Consider the following 20,000-nt stretch of genomic DNA (forward strand, 5'->3'; position numbering starts at 1 on the left):
CCTCCGATCTCGAGCTAACCCTAATAGAAAAAAAAACCTCGGACTACCTTTCAACAATTCACAAATTAAAATGGCGGCCGAGAATCAAAACAATGGTAAACGTTCACAAATCTATCAAGTTTTGTTCTAGAGTTTTTAAAATACTTCTATATAATGACAAATTGAATAAATATTCACCTGACAAAAGATCAACGGTGAAAGTACAAATTGAAAGAATACTGGGAAAAGAAACACCCTAGCACCTTTACTAAGACTTATGACTAACCCTAATAGAAAAAAAAAATCCTCACAAATATATCAAGGTTTGTTCTAGAGTCTTTAAACTGTTATCATAACTTTTTACTCCTGACTAAAGGGATCGCAAATAGCTTGATCTTTGACCTGTAAAATTGTTATTGTTTTTCTTTTGTTAGTTCCGTTGATATTGGAATTTGAATCATGTAAAAAGGGCCATAAGCTTGAGAAAAAATCGGCCATGGAGTACCTAGCTTACTTTTCATTTTCTAATATATCCCCAATTGCTCTAAAACAGCATTTCTCAGGTTTATACAATTGTTAAATAATTACTTTATCTCTATGGAGACCGAAATTGACGTAGATTGTCAAAAGAAGTGATTACTGAGGCATTACTTTTCTATCACTTAGACTTCAATTTGGTTGTCCTCATTAGGAAATGCGAAGAACAAATTATTTACTTTGATTTTGAATACAAAAAGCAACACAAAAAAACAGAATGATTTATTAGTTCTATACACAAAGACCTGGATTCACTCATTTTTGAGGCCTTCGAGTATGTTTGAAAATATAATTATAACCAGGTCGATAAAATTGTTCCAATTAAAATAAACATTAGTTAATGTAATTATTGCATAATAATAGCATTATTAGGGACATTCAGTTGTTAAAGAGAATTCATTTACTTATACCCTATTATAATTAAAACCTACTTTTGCGGGAAAAAAAAATCACCTGGCACGCGATCAGCGAGAGACAACTCTAAAAACCGGTGCGACTTGTTGCGAGTCGGTCCAGGGTTGCCAGTTTGGCATTTTGAATGCCAGATTCCAAAAATCTGGCATTTTTGAAAACCGTAGGCATTAGAAAAATCATTTGGCATTTGGCATTTTCATTTGGCATTTTCTTTTCTTGTATATTATACTTCAAATGACACCTTTTCTTAATTATTTCATTACCCCAACAGGAAATTTAGTATAATTCAAAAAAAAGAAAAGAAAAGAAAACACGCAAGCCACCAGGATATGATAGTAAATTGTCTATCAAAAGTGAGTAGTTTTCTTAGTGGGGGTGGAGTCAACAGACTTTGGCATTTTTTTGAGTGTTTTGGCATTTTTTGAGTCTTCCCCTGGCATTTTGTTGAAAAATAATCTGGCAATCTAGGGTTGCCAGTTTGGCATTTTAAATGCCAGATTCCAAAAATCTGGCATTTTTAAAAACCGTTTGGCATTAGAAAAATCATTTGGCATTTGGCATTTTCATTTGGCATTTTCTTTTCTTGTATATTATACTTCAAATGACACCTTTCCTTAATTATTTCTAAACGCGTCATGTTAATGTATTTCTTTTTCATTCTTAAAATCCAACCGTGGTGTAGTGGTTTAGCACTCCACTTAGTAGTCAGTAGGTAAAAAAATTACCCCAACAGGAAATTTAGTATAATTCAAAAAAAAAAAAAAAGAAAACACGCAAGCCACCAGGATAGGATAGTAAATTGTCTATCAAAAGTGAGTAGTTTTCTTAGTGGGGGTGGGAGTCAACAGACTTTGGCATTTTTTTGAGTGTTTTGGCATTTTTTGAGTCTTCCCCTGGCATTTTGTTGAAAAATAATCTGGCAACCCTGTGGCAATCCTGAGTCGGTCATTCTCATGAAATGTCGTCTTTTGACACGAATCTCTCGCCAGACACAGCGATTGATTTTTGTGCTAAAGAAATACTTGCTCAGGTGAGATTTAAAGATTCAAAATGTGATTGTTTGGTCTTAATTATTTTAAAATGCATTGCATTAAAATGTAACTTGGATCTCACAATCCATCCATGACAACCACTTTCGTTGTTCATGGGAATGGCCGCTTCTGTCACAACGTGGACAAGTGTCGGCGAGTTAAATTTAAGTAAAATTATTTCTTTATTTCTTTGTCAATTTTCTTAATGGCTTGGAGATATGATATGTTTAATACACTAGTAACAAGCCCGCAATTTCGCGGGGAAAGAACTATTTTCATTCGATACTGTACTCACCATCATTTAATGAGGGCAGATTGGTAAACAACGTTGTCTGTGTAATTGGTATATCTTCGGTTGATTTTTCTGTGTGGCCCAATAATATATTTAATAATATATTCCCTCAACTAACCCCAAGAAAAAATTAAACCTAGTACCTTTAATGTACCCCAATAGGAAAAACAAACACCCTAGCACTTTAATACTACTTATGACTAAGCCTAATACTAATAGGGAAAAAAATCATCCGATCTCGAGCTAACCCTAATAGAAAAAATCATGACAAATTGAATAAATAAACGCCTGACAAAAGATCAAAGGTGAAAATACAAATTTAAAGAATACTGGGGATGTAGGAGCTTTCGGAATGTATCCCTTTTACTTAACTTATGGAAAAACAAACTTCCTAGCACCTTTTAATAAGACTTATGACTAACCTCTCGAGCTAACCCTAATAGAAAAAAAACAACTCTCGGACTGCTTTGCACTACCTTTCAATATTTAACAAATCAATGGCGGCTGAAAATCAAAACAATGGTCAAATTAAGAAATTTTAAACTTTCACAAATCTATCAAGGTTTGTTCTAGAGTTTTTAAAATACTTCTAGATATAATGACAAATTGAAAAAATAAATGCCTGACAAAATATCAACGGTGAAAATACAAATTTAAAGAATACTGGGGATGTAGGAGCTTTCGGAATGTCTCCCCTTTACTTAACTTATGGAAAAACAAACATCCTAGCACCTTTACTAAGACTTATGACTAACCTTAATAGAAAAAGAAATATCTTCGATCTCGAGCTAACCTTAATAGTAAAAAAAAGAATCAAAATGGCGACTGAAATACCTTCATGTGATCAAGTGAATAATATCACTATGAACGCCACGATTAGCTGAAAAGTGCCAACACCCACACACACATGTATACACCACACACAACACACACACACACACACACACAAATACACACACGCACACACACACACAAACATACACGCAATTAGAACATACATAACAACACTGATTACCGCTAAATCAACAACGCAACGGAAGTAATAATAATACTTGATGTCATAAATAGATGACGCAAATTGACAACTTTTTACAGTGTCAAAATTAGTTGATTTTTGGAGTCAAGTGTCGTCGTTGGTACACATTTTATGATATCTGTTTGACTCAACGAACTTTCAAACTGACTGTAAATTATAAAAGGAAATCAGGTTATCTGTTTATCTATCTGTAAAAAATACATTTCTAATTTTCAAATCTTTCAGTAGAGTTGTGCGCCGTATCAATTTTTTTATTGACTCAAATAAGCACAATGTTCTCCACAATGCTATATTTTTTAAGAAAGGATGTTTAGATTTATGAGTTGCTCTATGAAGTAAAAAATATAGTAGATAATTGATCTAACTTAGTCATGGGATGCTGTAAGACAATTTATTTTGGCTTGTCTCAATTTGTTCATGAGGCATCAGGGATTCTTTGTAAGCTTATAAGTTTTAACCACATTGACAGAACGCCAGTGGTAGTTTTTTAAAATTTTTTATTATTTGACGACTGTCTAGTAGAAACATCCGTTGAGCTTTTCTTTTTTTTTTTGTAGAACAAGATATCGCAATCTAACTGAGACTTCGTGTGACAACCGTTTTTGGTTGTCCTTTGCTGGCTGATTTATAATACAGTTCATTGCATACAAACATAACATGACATGAACATTATTTACATTAATTCAGTTATAATGCTGAAGAAGCGTTTCATTTTTATAATGGACAAGAACCTTATTGTTTCTTGATCTTTGTAGTAGCAAAATATCAACACTTATAGTCATGTGGGATGTTGTGGACCGCCATTCTGTCCACTTTGTCTATGAGGTCTTGTGATCAATTTCTAAAAACTTAATTTTATTCATACCTGTAGGGTGATAATTGTGTGGCTTTTTCATCCTTTTATTTATAATTGATGTAATTCTAGTTGCAAAGTCCATTGCTTTTTGGCCCTATTGTTATAAAAAGATATTTTCTCTGTCACTTAGGCTGCATCTGACTACCCATCTGTTGTTGTCCTTTGATACGTTGTGTAGATGTTTTATTACTACTACTACATAACATATTTAAAATGTTTCAAAACTTCATTAGTGTTTGGTTTAGTTGAATTTTTGAGTAGGTCTTTTTGTGTGTGTTTCTGAGATCTTAGTGACAAAATATCAACACTTAGTCATGTGGGATGTTGTGGACAGCCATTTTGGTTCTGTCTACTTTCTCTATGAGGCCTTGTGACTATTTGTTAACTTAAATTAATTTTAATCTCAACTGCAGGATGATAATTGTGTTGCTTTTTCATCCTATTATTTATAAATGATGCAATTCTAGTTGCAAAGTCCATTGTTTTTGGCCCTATTGTTATAACAAGATATTTTCTCTGACACTAAGGCTGTATCTGACAACCCATCTGTTGTTGTCCTTTGATAAGTTGTATAGATGTTTTATTATTACATACATATTTAAAATGTTTGATTTAGTTCAATTGTTGAGGTGGATTGAATCTTCCTGTAGCTTCACATTTTTCTGATATATTTACTTGTATAGTGCTGTTCAGATATTGTCTTTTGCGATATTTGGTTTTGGGTCACATGTCACTTCAATAACTTTTAGTGCGAAAAATTCTTTGTTACAATTGTGCTATGTAGTGCACTTTTTAATTTATTTTTCTAACATTCTCTGTTCTCCAACGCCTCCATCCAGAACTAACGGCTACAGTGCCAATCCAAGGATTTTCAAAATGTTTGGAAAAAAACATTCATCGCTAATAATGGTAAGATCATTGTTTAGTATTTAGTTATGCAGCCCATAAACTATAACTTCCATGATATTTTTTCTCAAGATTTCTTAGCAAAATATGGCCCACCATTAAATTTGCTTTGTAGCTTCAATTGTTCTGATTTAATGGTTTTTGCTCAGATGGGCGTTTTTCATTTTTTTTTTTGCCGAATGCTTGTCCCAGTATATTAAATATTTCGCTTTCAGATTCTTTGATATATTTTTATTGCAATAAGGCATGTGATTAAATAATATAGTTAGAAAAGCATATGCCAAAAATTGAGAAATTTGGTCCATAAATGAATAAACTACAGTTATTTATATACTCCACACCTGCTCAAAATGGCCTGTCGGTTGACAAAAATATATTTTTTAAAGTTTTGTTGAATCAAACAGCAATATTAATTTTCCTCCTATTCCTTCTTCATTTTAAAGAAACACCATATATATTCATATCTATTAAGTTCTAATCTATAAAAAAGGTTATTTGGGTGTCAGTTTTGGGAATTAATTTTTGTCGGTGACATTTGACTCACTCCTGTAACGACAATCAATTTCGCCTAGTTTTTCTTCCATAAAACATCATATTCATTCAACTGGCAACATAAATACATCAAGACATTCCTCTCCTCACATACTGAAAGCAAATCAAGAACGTGCAGCCACCTATTTTTCATCTACCAGCTTGAACTTATATCAAAATGATGAGTATTTACCATGACCCTCACTCCTGTAACGGACTTTTTCTCATTCAAATTTTAAGAATTTTCAAAATCCTTTTAATCATCCTTTGATCAGTAAATTTTAGTGCTTGCTAAGTCAAATTAATTGATTTATTACAATTCCTGTAGTGTCAAGTAACATATAATCTTCAGATTTTCATTCCTGTAACGATCACTCCTGTAACGGCGCGCTGTGTTACAGGAGTGAGTCCACTGTTACAGGAGTGAGATGAGATGGAGACTTTAAATGTTTGAAAGTAAATTACGTCTTTAGTTTCTTTCCTACTTTTTAAATATTTTATTTTTAAACCCTTTGCAATATAGAGTAAACATTTAAGTGGGAAGAGAAGATATCTCAACAAGTTATAGAGTTGGTTCTGTTGTTAACTCATCTTTATCTTCGTGCATAACCCACCGGATACAAAAGAAGGCATGGAGGAGGAGATACAATTTATGTAAATAAGACCAGAAAAAATGATCAATTAAACACCTGCTCAATCTTAAACTTTAACCGGCTATTGAAGTATTAAATCTAGGTTATGGCAACCCAATCATGTTGTGCCTTTTATTCTATTTTAATAAGTAAAAGTTAATTTTGTTGAATAAGCTGTTGCAGTTGCAGTTGACGTAGCAAAATACTTTTGTTTTGCTTTGGTCGATTGATAAAAAATGGTTTTAAGGAATATTGAGTGCGTATAAAGAGGAAAGCAGTAGAATATCAAATATATATATATATATAATATATATATATATATATATATATATATATATATATATATACATAAGAGAGAGTGACAGACAGAGAGAGAAAGAGTGAGAGCGATAAAGAATGAAAGAGGAGGAGAGAGAGTGAGAGAAAGAGAGAGAGAGTAAGACAAAGAGAAAGAGTGAGAGCGATAAAGAAAGAGAGAGAGAGAGGTGGGGGAGAAAAATGGATATAATATCATAGAAAGAGCAGGAGAGACAGAGTGGGAGAGAGAGAGAAAGAGAGAGAGAGCGATAAAGAAAGAAAGAGAGAGAGTGTGTGTGTGTGTGAGAGAGAGAGGGGGGGGGGGGGGCAGAGGTAGAGAGAGATTCATAAAATCTAGTTGGAAATCCTGATTCGTTTGGGGTCAGTGTTACTCCATATATTCATGGTTATAGATTTATCTTGCTCATATTTGTTTCTATTCTGGTTGAGTTCTGACAATAAAAATGCCTTGTGACATCATTAGACAAATAAATAAGAACTTTGTCAGCCTTTGTTATTCATAGCGTTCCATAATGATACACAATTTAAGTGCCTATTAAAAGTCTTCCCGTGGCGTAATAATCACCTCTTTTAACTGTAAAAAATACAGTAGACTTTTATTCATAATCAACAAATTAATCGGTGACTTTTGATATTTACAACGATTACTGCAACAAAAGAGTTAGTGGTGACTCTCGTTTGTGTGAGAAAACCTTTTCTGTACTCAGAGCAAAGGCTCCGAGGCCATTCAAATTACAATTTTGACGATCAACTGAAAACTTTAAAAAAATTATGTCTTCTTTATTATCGATTTAGATACATTGGGGAACCTTTACATTTCACTTTTGTGATTCTTATGAGCAGAGAATACAACTCAAATAATATGTGTGCCGTTATAGACCGTCTTTATTTAGTAACTCAATCCTGTAATGATGTGACTCACTCCTGTAACGGTCAACTCATTCCTGTGACGACCTACAAAAATGCGATTTATGTCTATTTGGACAGTCCAATCTTGTTTTTACAATTTACTCAATTTATGTCTTTACTTTTCTCTCTCAAATAGCCTCTAATGTATATTAAGAATTATCTCATTAAAAAATTATGAGAAATTAAAATATTTAATTTGCCAAAATTTTCAGGATTTTGCAACAAATCTCTTTAAAAACTAAAAACAATAGGCACATATCCGTCATTAAACCATTTGTAGAGAATGATTATATGCTGAAGAAGGCCATAGGAGAAAACTGTCTGCATCATAATTTTAAAATGCAAACTACGCAGTTTTGAATTAGCGTTACAGGAGTGAGTCAATGTCAAAGGATTCGAACTTTAACCTACCAGCATATGAAGCAAGGAGAAGATTTAAGCTCCAATATTATAGGAAATGATTGAGGAGGAATCAACTTAAGTGGTCACAGGATTTGATCCAATTTGATTGAGACTCAGAAGAAAAAAAATTCTCCCTCCTCATTGGATAAAATTTGAAAAACGCCCAGATAGTTTGTTTTGGTTTTATTTTGAATAATAATATGATAATTTTATTTCTGTGGCGCCTTTTGTCAAAACTGGAAATTGCTTTACAAAAGTTTAAAATTTACTATAATTAAAACCAAGTTTGTTGTTTTTTTCTTTCAACCTTACCAATGCATTCTTATCATGGATATTGGCAAAGTTGATACTGAATTTTTTCACCTTTTTTACTTCACATCACTAGGAACACAAAGAACCAGACTCCCCTGTGCCCGTAAGCACATGATCGATGTCTTTGCGCCATGCTAAATTGGATTTCAAACCAAAAAAAAGAAGCCTGCCAAGACATACTCCCAGCTTCAAGCCGAATGCAGGGCAAGGCTCAGAGAAGACTCTCAGCGTTGGGAAGAATACAAGGCCAAGCAGAGGGAGCGTGTTAAAAGGCGCATGCTATCCCTCAACGAAGAGCAGGTCCTTGAGAGGAAATTGAAGACAGCTGAATGTCATCGAAACCGCAGGTTTGTGGTCTATCAGTTTCTTTAATGACTTTTAAAAATCATTTTCAGCCTCACTGACGACTCTTGGACATGAGTTTGGTATATGCGAATATGTTTACTCTTGCTTAAAGTCGACTCCGCTTAATCGCACACCCGCGAGAGTTCAGGTTTTTATGGCAAGTAAGCGGAGTGTACGATTAAGCGGAGAGGCTAAAATTAGTATCTAATCACTAGCTTTCATGTACCATTCGTGTATGACTTCCCATCTGAGGTTTCTACGGGCTTGGGACCCTCATATTCAATATATTAGACTGATTAGGCGGTTTTTTTTTCTTGTTTGTTTGTTTCTTTTATTTTTTTATTTTTTTTATTTCTGAGTCAATTAAGCCTGTTGTGTCAGATAATCCTTTGATGTGAGTTAACGCGTCTGACTTAGTCGGGGTAAGAGGGACAGTGTGATATGATATTAATGTGCCGAAATGGTTATATGTGAAACGCATTTTCATTACCTATTTTAATTGTAGTTTTTAGATATTTTTCTCAAATCAAGATGTATAGATTAAGCGGGTTTATATAGAAAAAAAATATGTTTTTCGGGAATGTGTAGCGTATAAGCGGAGTGTGCGATTAAGCAGAGTGAACTGTAACAGCAAGGTTGTGGGGATACCAAGGAATTTACCCAATGGAAACCGTACGGTGCTCTTATTGGCTAACCAACCAGCGGCCTCGATGAGAAAAATATCCGCCATTTTGATGTTGGCTGGGAATCGCGTTACTATAGTAAACAAGCGCTGATCGGCCGTTCATGAAAACAAGTTGCTGCTCGCTCGTTTAACTCAAAATTATTCAAAACGATCTCTCTAAAATGATATAAATGTCACTTCTTAAGGTTTTCTTCACGGTCAAAACCACACAACATTCTATTAATGATTACGTCCGAGGCAAAAAGGAATATTGACAGGTCGACCGAGAGTTGAACTCGTGAGACGACAAACATCAATGCGAAGTGTAGCGAGAGTCAAGCTATTGTTTGTCTTGTCCTATTCTATATAGAGAAAAGGATAAATAGTATAGCCTCGTGTGTGAGTGGTTGCGTGTCATAGTCTTGTTTTTAAATTGTTTCTGTTGTTTATGTGTGTAGTGATGACTCTCTCACACTCAATTTCAATGCCGAAAGAGGAATTCCCGCACACAAGAAAGGGGAATTGGGGTGGTATTTGGCATACACATTGTATAGTATCTAGTTCTAAATAGATAACTGATTAGAATTATATTATGATATATAAACACAATGCCAAATACAATTCCGAAGTTTCCTTATTTCAAATGAAGTAAAGCTCCAAAACCTAATGGTAGTGATTGTAGTACTGAGTGTTAGTGAGGTGATGTGGTGTTGGTGGTGGTTGTAGTTGTAGTAGTAATAGTGATGATGATGTGGTGGTGGTGATGATTGTAGTTGTAGTAGTAGTGGTAGTGATGATGATGTGGTGGTGGTTGTAGTAGTAGTGGTAATGGTAATGATATGGTGGTGGTGGTGGTTGTAGTAGTAGTGGTCGTGATGATGATGTGGTGGTGGTGTTTGTAGTAGTAGTGGTAATGATGCGGCTATGTGGTCTAGTAGTATGACACTCGCTTCCGGATCGGAAGGTCCTGGGTTCGAGCCTCGCGCTCGGCGCATAGTTGAGTCCTTGGAAAAGGCTCTTTACTCACATTCTCTCACCGTACTCAGGTGTAAAATGAGTACCTGGCCGTTAACAGAGTTGTCTTTGTCCGAAAAATTGTAATATCGCCTAACAGGCGTCATGTCCCGTACTACATGTTAAATGTTGACCAGGGACCCCTTGTAAAGCGCTTTGAGCACATTTAGTAGATATTGCACTATATAAAGCTCAATTAAAAAAAAAATATTTCAATGATGATGATATGGTGGTGGTGGTTGCAGTAGTAGTAGTGGTAGTGATGATAATGTGGTGGTGGTTGTAGTTGTAGTAGTAGTGATAGTGATGATGATGTGGTGGTGGTGGTTGTAGTAGTAGTTGTAATGGTGATGATATGGTGGTAGTGGTGGTTGCAGTAGTAGTGGTAATGGTAATGATATGGTGGTAGTGGTGGTTGTAGTAGTAGTGGTAATGGTAATGATATGGTGGTGGTTGTAGTAGTAGTGGTCGTGATGACGATGTGGTTGTGGTGGTTGAAGTAGTAGTGGTAGTGATGCTATTGTGGTGGTGGTTGTAGTAGTTGAGGTAGTGATGTGGTGGTGGTTGTAGTAGTAGTGATGGTGGTGGTTGTGGTAGTAGTGGTAATGATGATGATATGGTGGTGGTGGTTGCAGTAGTAGTGGTAGTGATGACGATGTGGTTGTGGTGATTGTAGTAGTGGTAGTGATGATGATGTGCTGGTGGTGGTGTAGTAGTAGTGGTAGTGATAATGATGTGGGGCTGGTGGTTGTAGTAGTAGTGTTAGTGATGATATTGTGGTGGTGGTTGTAGTGTAGTAGATGGTGTGGTGGTTGGAAAACACATTACAGGTTATTATAATACATGATTACACACATTCTCTAACTTCATTTTTTGACAGCTTCGTTGTGCCATAAATATACGCAACAGTTCTGAAACATTTTATTGTGGATTTTGATATTGTTTGTTGTTTTTCTTGTGTCGTTATGTTGACATAGATACCGAATGAATGGTAATTACTACATTCTTAGCCAACAACAAAATGGCGCTGAATGCTTTCATTGGTGGACACTTTTTAGGCTTCGTACGTATTCTCATTCGTTTAATTCTATGGGGGATACACAGTTATTTAAAATATATTTTTTCTTGTGAATCTGTCTGGTTGATTGTTGATTTTGTTCAATGTTGGTCACTGACATGCGGATTAAAATCCCTCTCTATAGGATTTCCAGCATACTGCCTTTTCCATGTTTTAAAAAAAAAGTGATATGAATGATATTGGAGGTAGCATATGCAATGTTTAGTCTATGTTTGATTAGTGTGTTAAATCTTAAGATTTATTATTCCTGATTTTTTTTTTCAGGACAAACGAAAAAGATGGAGCAGCATTGTGTAAGTAGCCGAAGCCCTCAAAAATGAAAACGAGGAAGCCAGTTGTGGATCAGAAGGCTGCCTGGGTGTGCATTGTGGGACAGAACCATTAGAGTCACATACTGTCTATTTTTTTTTCTTTTGACTCAAAGGAAAATTTACAACTCCTCCTTGATAAAGTAGTTAAAGAGAGTGAATTTACGGGTTTATATTTGTTGTTAATTTTTGTGTCATTTATTTTCAATTGCAATAAACATGCACTGAAATGGTGACTTTTTCTTCCTTCACATTCCATTTCTTTATTTTAATCTTTTTTTATAATGAAAAAGATCGTTGTTCTTTTAGGAGCTTATTTGTTTTAGTAAGAAATGTAGCAAAATTCCTCAAATTATTCTCCATAACCTTTGCTCTACATGTGTCTAGATGATAAGCAGTTCTATTTTTAATTGCAAAAGTTCAGGGGCTGGGTGGGGTTCCTGACCTCCCGTAGTGGGTAGGAAGGTAATTACTGTGTCTTCTATCCCCCTATATCTATTTTCCAAGTTGCTTTCTGTCTTTGTTTTGGAATGAGATTACGTGATGTTGTCCTGGACCGGGTACCCTGGCTAAGAGGGAAACAGTCAAATGTATATTTAGTTTTGGGAGATGACATTTTTTTCTTCATAAATCATCTCTATGTTATGCACTGTATTATGTTTTGTTCACATGTTATAGTAATATATGATTTGTAAACATTTGAGTGTGTTCCTCATAATGGGGACCTATGCTTAACGTCAAGATTAGACATTTAGGTGATCTCCAACTAGGTACTTTGATAATGTGCTCTTGGAATCTATATCTGTTTCCTATTTGAACCAAATTCCCCGTTGTCTTACCTTTTCTTGGGTGATTTAATTGTAATTCTGTCACGCTTTACTATCGCATTTTCTTCCTTTTTACTGGCGCCGATATGACCTTAATGTGTCTCAAGCGCCGTTAAACCCTTATTAACATAAAAACAAAAACAAAGTTCAGGTCTATTTCTTTCAATAAAAAGGACATAACTGCGGAATATTAATTGAATGGGTTTTTTTATCTTACTAATTCAAAGAGCAAACCCTTTCCGACAAATGGATGGGGTTTCTGACCTCCCATAGTGGGCTGGGAGGTATATACTTAGTCATCTATCCCCCTTTATCTGTTTTCCAACTTGCTTTCTGTCTCTGTCTTGGAATGAGATTACTTGGTTTTGTCCTGGCCCTGGCTGAGAGGGAAACTGGGGAGATGATATTTTTTTTCATTGTAAATCATCTCCCTGTTATGTCTTAATATATTTGTTGTTTTGAATTTATAATGTAAGCATTTGAATGTATTTCTCTTAGTGGACCTGTGATAGTGTCTGGATGAGACTTTTAGGTGATCTCAAACTAAGCACATTTATGGTATGCTCTTGGAATTTTCACCAATTCCCTATTTGTACCATTTCCCTTTGTCTTACCTTTTCTTGGTGCTTTAATTGTAATTCTAGAACTTTTTTCTATCCCATATTCTCCCTTTTTACTGGCGCTGATATGACCTAAATGTGTTGCAAGCGCCGTAAAATGCTTAAAAACAAACAAACCTTTCCGATAACTGATAAGAAATTGCTGTTAGGTGTTAATTTCCCGGGTCTATTACTTTAATAAAGGGGATGTACAAGCAAAATATTGATGAAAATGTTTCTTGATGCCTATTATTTCAAAGAACAAGCCCTTCCCAACAACTTTCGTTCTGTGACATGTGTCCAATTGTTGATTTAAAAAACCCCGTTTTTATACGGGATCATTTCAGGGCATATTTCTTACAAAAAGGGACATAACTGCAAATTATTGATGGATTGGTTTCTTGTCTTTGTTTTTTACAAAGCAAGCCCTTCCCAATAACTTTGTTCTCGTCGCGTTTTTTATTTTTGTTAGATAATTTGTTTTGAACGGTATTTTTCAGATGCCTGCATTTGTTTTAAAACTAGGGGGACATAACTTAAAATACCCACAATGGCCACGTGTTACCATGTATATTATAGGTCTTAAATATTCCAAGAACTTTTGTTCTTGTACTTGCCTAAAATTTTTACAAGTTTTTAAAATAGTAGGCTAAAATGCTAAACAGCGCATATTTTTCTCCTCCCAAGGGGCATAACTCCTGCCAATAGTTGTATTTGGCTTAAATTGTTAAACTGTTTTTGTCAACTGCCCTAATACGTCATTCAACAGTAAATATTAGTCTGAAATATCACGAAACACTTGTACAAGAGATTAATAATGCACCGACTATGGGCTGTAATATGAGTGACTAAATCAAGGGCAATAACTCCTGCACCACACAATAAAATTGTATTGTTCAACCATCCAATTGAAGACCTAGTTGTCTTCTATAACTGTTATTCTAACACTGGTTATATTTTCTCAGTACTTAAATGACCAGATAATGAGCTATTGCACCTATCACTGTGACAGATTTCCGCCACTCTTATTTGACATCCGAGTCATATATGTGTGTGTCTGTGTGTGTATGTGTGTGTTAAGTTACTCTTTTAAATGGATCTTTTCTGATAAGTATGTCTACTTACAATCTCTTTAAAATGCTTAGTTATTGCATGAAAGAAACCCATACCGTATACACCTTTAAAACAAATTATTGGCAATTTTTACCTCTCAAATATCAAATGTAAGGCTTTTTGTATATTTTCAAAATCATTTTGATATTAATTGTAATTTTTTAAAGGATTAATATTAGCTATACCCTTAATTAACACTATTTTAATACAAAAAACGAAGTATTTTATATAAGCAGTAGAGAGCGCAGGTGCACTTTGTGTCCCCTTGACGGGCGAGCACCTGTTACTCTATTGGAGCCACATACAGGAAGCCAGTCGGCCATATTGTTTTGATGAAAAATCTCTGGTAGTAGTAGTAGTAGTAGTAGTAGTTGTTGTTGTTGTTGTTGTTGTTGTTGTTGTAATAGTAGTGTGACACGAGCACTTTTATACGTAGCCGATTAATTGAAGTGAATCGTAGAGATTAAACTCAAAAATTATTCTCTGCACAAAAAGATCTTTTAATATACGGACCATTAGCTTTTAAGACAATGAAAACAACATTTTTATATTATTATATTGTGAACCTTTGAAAAACGCTCAAATGAAGGAAATGGCAATGGTAAGAATAATTCATTAAATTCCGTGTTACGTAGAAATAGATAAAATCTACGCTGGAAAAAAGCCTCATTAAAATTTGATCAGAAATCTCGGCCTTCAAATATTGATGGAATTAAATAACCCCCATCTTGACTAAAGATCTCAAACCTGGGACTTTGCTGAAAACTTCAAGACGTTCCAGGTTCGAGATTTTTGCCATGATCAGTGTAATTTAAATCGAATGACTTTTTAAGAAATTTTCTGGTCAAATTTGTGAATACGTGTCTTTCCAGAGTACGGGATTTTAATGATAAAATAAACATACGATTATAAGTTTGTGAATTTAAAAACGCAATATTGTTAACACTTACTGAGGACAGACTTGGGATTCATTTTAATAGATTTTCACAATGCTCACTAGCACAACAAGAATGCAAACAACAGTTAGTTGTAACTCGATAAAAGCCAAAGAATATCACATCGAATGAGAAGCCCCGTTTTAAAAGCATGGCGATATTACGTAGGTTCATCGCGTGATCATCCATTGGCCTGACAAGAACAAAGAGAAAAACATTCCATAATATATAAAAACAATGTTTATTCAGACATACTTTGTTTGAACATGTCAGTAAAATGTAGGAAAATAAATTTCATTATATATCATACAATTGTTCATCCTGACATGTTTCAATACGCTCGTTACTTGTAGGGATAATATAGTATTGTTTATTCTCTCTCTCTCTCTCTCTCTCTCTCTCTCTCTCTCTCTCTCTCTCTCTCTCTCTCTCTCTCTCTCTCTCTCTCTCTCTCTCTCTCTCTCTCTCTCTCTCTCTCTCTCTCTCTCATTTTTTTCTACTCTTTTTCATATTTTTCCTCTCTTTCTCCGTGTCTTTACTCTCTTTACTAATATTTTTAGAACAATTTAAAAAAGCAAAGTCCTAAAAATCGAGTGAAAAATGGAAAATATGCAATAGAATGGGGAGAATTTTTTTTTTCAATGGCTAGTAGAGGGTCATAAATGTTCAAATTTTAGACATTTCTGTTGATTTTATGTGAAATGTACGATGTTTTTATAATTCTAAGATATCAATATGTGACCATCCGCCTCGAAACGGTATTAAGTTGGATTCTTCAATTTTGGGTTTTTGGTACCCAATCATAGCTTATTTTATGCTTTAAAATTGGATACCAAATTGATAAAATGTTGATTACTCATTGCCGAGATATGACCGTTTGAAGTAGGGAGAGTGTAAAAACCAAGTTTTGAGATAGTCGACTTTGAAGTGAGACACCGTTTTCACGCACAGACAAATCCCTTAGATACGGCCTTGAAAATTTGACGAGAATAGTAAAATTTACAGAGACACCAATTTTCAATTTGACTCACATGAATTTCAGACACCAATCGGAGGAATTTCAATGCCGAAAGAGGAATTCCGCACACACAAAAGGGAATTGGGATGGTATTTGGTATTGTGTTTAAATATTGTATAGATCTAAATAGATAACCTATTAGAACTAGACGAGTATGATATATAAACACATTGCCAAATACAACCTCAGTTTCCTTATTTCAAATGAAGTAAATCACTTAATGGTAGTGATTGTAGTAATGGTGGTAGTGAGGAAGATGTGGTGTTGGTGGTTATTTTAGTAGTAGTAGTAGTAGTAGTAGTAGTAGTAGCAGTAGCAGTAGTAGTAGTAGTTGTAGTAGTAGTAGTGATGATGATGACGAGTGGTGATGATGTGGTGGTGGTGGTGGTAGTGGTTGTAGTTGTAGTAGTGGCAGTGGTTGTAGTAGTAATGATGATGTGGTGTGAGTAGTAGTAGTAGTAGTAGTAGTAGTAGTAGTAGTGATGATGTAGTGGTGGTGATTGTAGTAGTATTGATGATGTGGTGGTGGTGGTTGAAGTAGTAGTGGTAGTGATGATGTGGTGGTGGTGGTGAATGTAGTAGTAGTGGTTGTGATGAAAATGTGGTGCTTGTGGTTGTAGTGTGTGTGTGTGTGTGTGTGTGAGAGAGAGAGAGAGGGAGAGTGCTAAAAGTGCATCTAGTGATAAGTAGAGCAACATGAACTTGAAAAACTAACGAGGCGAAAGTTTGAGGCGAAATATTTGTGATTAGCTATTATTTGCAAGTACACGAAGGTGAACATGAAAATTAATCCAGTGAGCGAATTTTTTTATTTGTGTGTGTGTGTGTATGTGTGTGTGTGTGTGCGTGCATGTGCATGTGTGTGTTTGTGTGAAGAGGGAGAGAGAGAGAGAGAGAGGGAGATTTGCTAAATTTGTTTGAAGGATGCTTACGGCTTGCAACACTGATTGCAGTAGTATTGGTGGTGGTGGGGGGGGGGGGGGGGGTGACGTTGTGGTGGTTGTAATAGTAGTTGAAGGTATGGTGATGTGATGGTGGTGGTAGAGATGATGATGTAATGGTGATTGTAGTTGTGGTGGCATGATGAATGGTGATGTGGTAGTAGTTGTAATAGTGGTGGTAGGGGTGGTGGTGGTTGTAGCAGTAGTGGTGGGGACGGTGATATGGTGGTTGTTGTAGTAGTGGTGGTAGGGATGGTGATGTGGTTGTAGTAGTAGTAGTAGTAGTAGTGTTACAATAAAAACCGCACGCCCTAGAATAATGTAAATTTGTTTGAATATCACTTCTTAACGGATTCAGTAGTAGTAGCAGCAGTAGTAGTAGTAGTAGTAGTAGTAGTAGTAGTAGTAGTAGCAGTAGTATTAGTAGTAGTAGTAGTAGCAGTAGTAGCAGCAGTGGTATTAGCAGTAGTACTGATAGTATTAGTAATAGTAGTAGTAGTAGTCGTAGTAGTAGTAGTAGTACTAGTAGTAGTAGGAGTAGTAGTAGTAGTAGTAGTAGTAGTAGTAGTAGTAGCAGAAGCAGTAGTAGTAGTGGTAGTAGTAGTAGTAGTAGTAGTAGCAGTGGTATTAGTAGTAGTACTAATAGTAGTAGTAGTAGTAGTAGTAGTAGTTGTAGTATCAGTAGTAGTAGTAGTAGTTGTTGTTGTTGTAGTAGTAGTGGTAGTAGTAGTAGTAGTAGTAGTAGTAGTAGTAGTAGTAGTAGTAGTAGTAGTAGTAGTAGTAGTAGTAGTAGTAGTAGTAGTAGTAATAGGGAGGTGCCTACTTGAATACGTTTTGGAGAAGCGTGCCATAAACGGTAAGTATTTGGTGCTACACTTCCAGGTGACGTGGTTAAGGTGAGGGGGGTGGGGTGGGACTACTTATCCATGTGAAGACGGTTTCACAACATAAATCAATAAAATAGACAGAGAGCAAAATATTCTAAATGTGCTGTTTACTTACGACGAAAAAAATGTTTAAGATAACGCCCGTAAACAATCGAAGAACCAATAACATTTTTTACCTGAAGTAAATTTAGAGAGAAAATGGTCATTATCTGATTAAAGTTAGATATTATTTGAAAACATTAAATAAATAGAGGTGGGGTATTATAGTCTATTGATTTTTGAAGAAATCATCATAATGACTCTTATTACTATCTTAACCGCCACTCCATCATAATTACTATCACCAGTAACAAAACATCAATCATAATCAGCACAACGGTACAACCATCACTTTTTCTGTTCTCTTCTTATTTCTTTTTCCTTTAAATAATTAATTACATTGAAGATAGCAGTGAAGACAATGGTTTTTGCTCTGAATCATACTAAATGTGTCCTCTGTCCATTCTTAAAGTTTGGGGGCTTTGAGTTATCGGTTTGCGGGCAGAGTCTCTCTTTCTCTCTCCCCCCCCTCTCTCTCTCTCTCTCTCTCCTCTCTCTCTCTCTCTCTCTCTCTCTCTCTCTCTCTCTCTCTCTCTCTCTCTCTCTCTCTCTCTCTGTGTGTGTGTGTGTGTGTGTGTGTTGTTTTTTTCTCTCTCTATATATCACCATGGACTAAAGAACAACAGCTGTAGAAACACTTCTAAAGTACATTGTGGCCTAAATAAATTCGTTGGGAAAGTTGTGGTTGTTTACACTGTGTCTGGGATGCATGGCTAATGATTTAGGATAATAAACAAGATAGAACCATGGACTAGATAACCACAGCAGAAGGACCTTTTTTAAAAGTGCATTGCGATCTAAATAATATTGTTTTGAGAAATTATTGATTGTTTATACTGTGCTTGGAATGCATGGCTAATGATTTGTTTCATAAACAAGATAGAATCAAGGATTGGAACTGCAACAGAGGGACATTTTCTAAAGTGCATTGTGGCCTAAATAAATTTGTTTTTGAGAAAGTTTTGATTGTTTACACTGCGCTTGTAATGCATGGCTCATGATTTAGGATCATAAACAAGATAGAACCATGGACTAGATAACCACAGCAGAAGGACATTTATAAAAGTGCATTGCGACCTAAATAATATTGTTTTTGAGAAATTATTGATTGTTTATGCTGTGCTTTTAATGCATGGCTAATGATTTGTTTCAAAGATTGGATAACTGCACCAGAGGGACATTTTCTAAAGTGCATTGTGGCCTAAATAAATTTGTTTTTGAGAAAGCATTGATTGTTTATACTGCGTCTGGAATGTATGGTTAATATACTTTATATTGGCATCACAAAGCGCTCCAACGGTCCAGATAACGGCAAGCTCCATCTATCGGTTTACTGATGAATCTATCGTTTAGTCCCGTTTACTGTTTGCATTACTGACCTCCTCCTTTGACTTCCTGAGGTGGGCAGGAGGTTACATGCAATGTTTCTTTCATCCCTCTATATATGATTTTCAACTTGCTTTCCGTCTTTGTATTGGAATGAGATTATTTAGTTTTGTCCTGACTAATGCAGATTCCCTGGTTGGGAGGGAAACAGTCGAATTTATTATTATAATTTTGGGAGATGATATTTATTTCTGTATGTTATGTTATCAAATATTTTTGTTCTATATTATGAACTGTACATGTACGCATTTGAGTGTATTCCTTTTGGGGTCCAACGCATGTGTTTTGGTGAGACTTTTAGATGATAGTGTCCTTTTGGAATCTTCACATGTTCCCCAATTGAACCATCTCATTTCACTTTTTCTCATGTGCTTTTAATAGTAAATCTTAGAAAAACAAATATCTTTCTTATTCAATTTCCTTCCTTTTAACTGGTCTGAAATTACCCAAAATGCGTTGCACGCGCAAAAAACAAAAACAAAAAGAAAAGTGTTTGCATTAGCCGTGCTGATTGATCATGACGATGAATCACGACCACACATTTATGGCGTGCGCTAGTAGTAGTAGTAGTAGTAGTAGTAGTAGTAGTAGTAGTAGTAGTAGTAGTAGTAGTAGTAGTAGTAGTAGTAGT

General features: G+C 35.2%; 1 long non-coding RNA gene across 1 annotated transcript; it reads left to right on the forward strand.

Annotated features, from left to right (window-relative positions):
• The first annotated feature begins 1,865 nt into the window (after nucleotides 1–1,865).
• Nucleotides 1,866–11,793, forward strand: LOC144977852 (uncharacterized). Its single transcript, XR_013646414.1, has 4 exons — nucleotides 1,866–1,960; nucleotides 4,985–5,054; nucleotides 8,229–8,502; nucleotides 11,521–11,793. It is a non-coding gene; the product is annotated as an uncharacterized LOC144977852 (long non-coding RNA).
• The last annotated feature ends 8,207 nt before the right edge of the window (nucleotides 11,794–20,000 follow it).

This window comes from Berghia stephanieae, chromosome 8 (genome assembly GCF_034508935.2).
Source record: "Berghia stephanieae isolate SIO BIC M18660-M18661 chromosome 8, UCSD_Bste_1.3, whole genome shotgun sequence".
NCBI classification, from domain to species: Eukaryota; Metazoa; Mollusca; class Gastropoda; order Nudibranchia; family Aeolidiidae; genus Berghia; species Berghia stephanieae.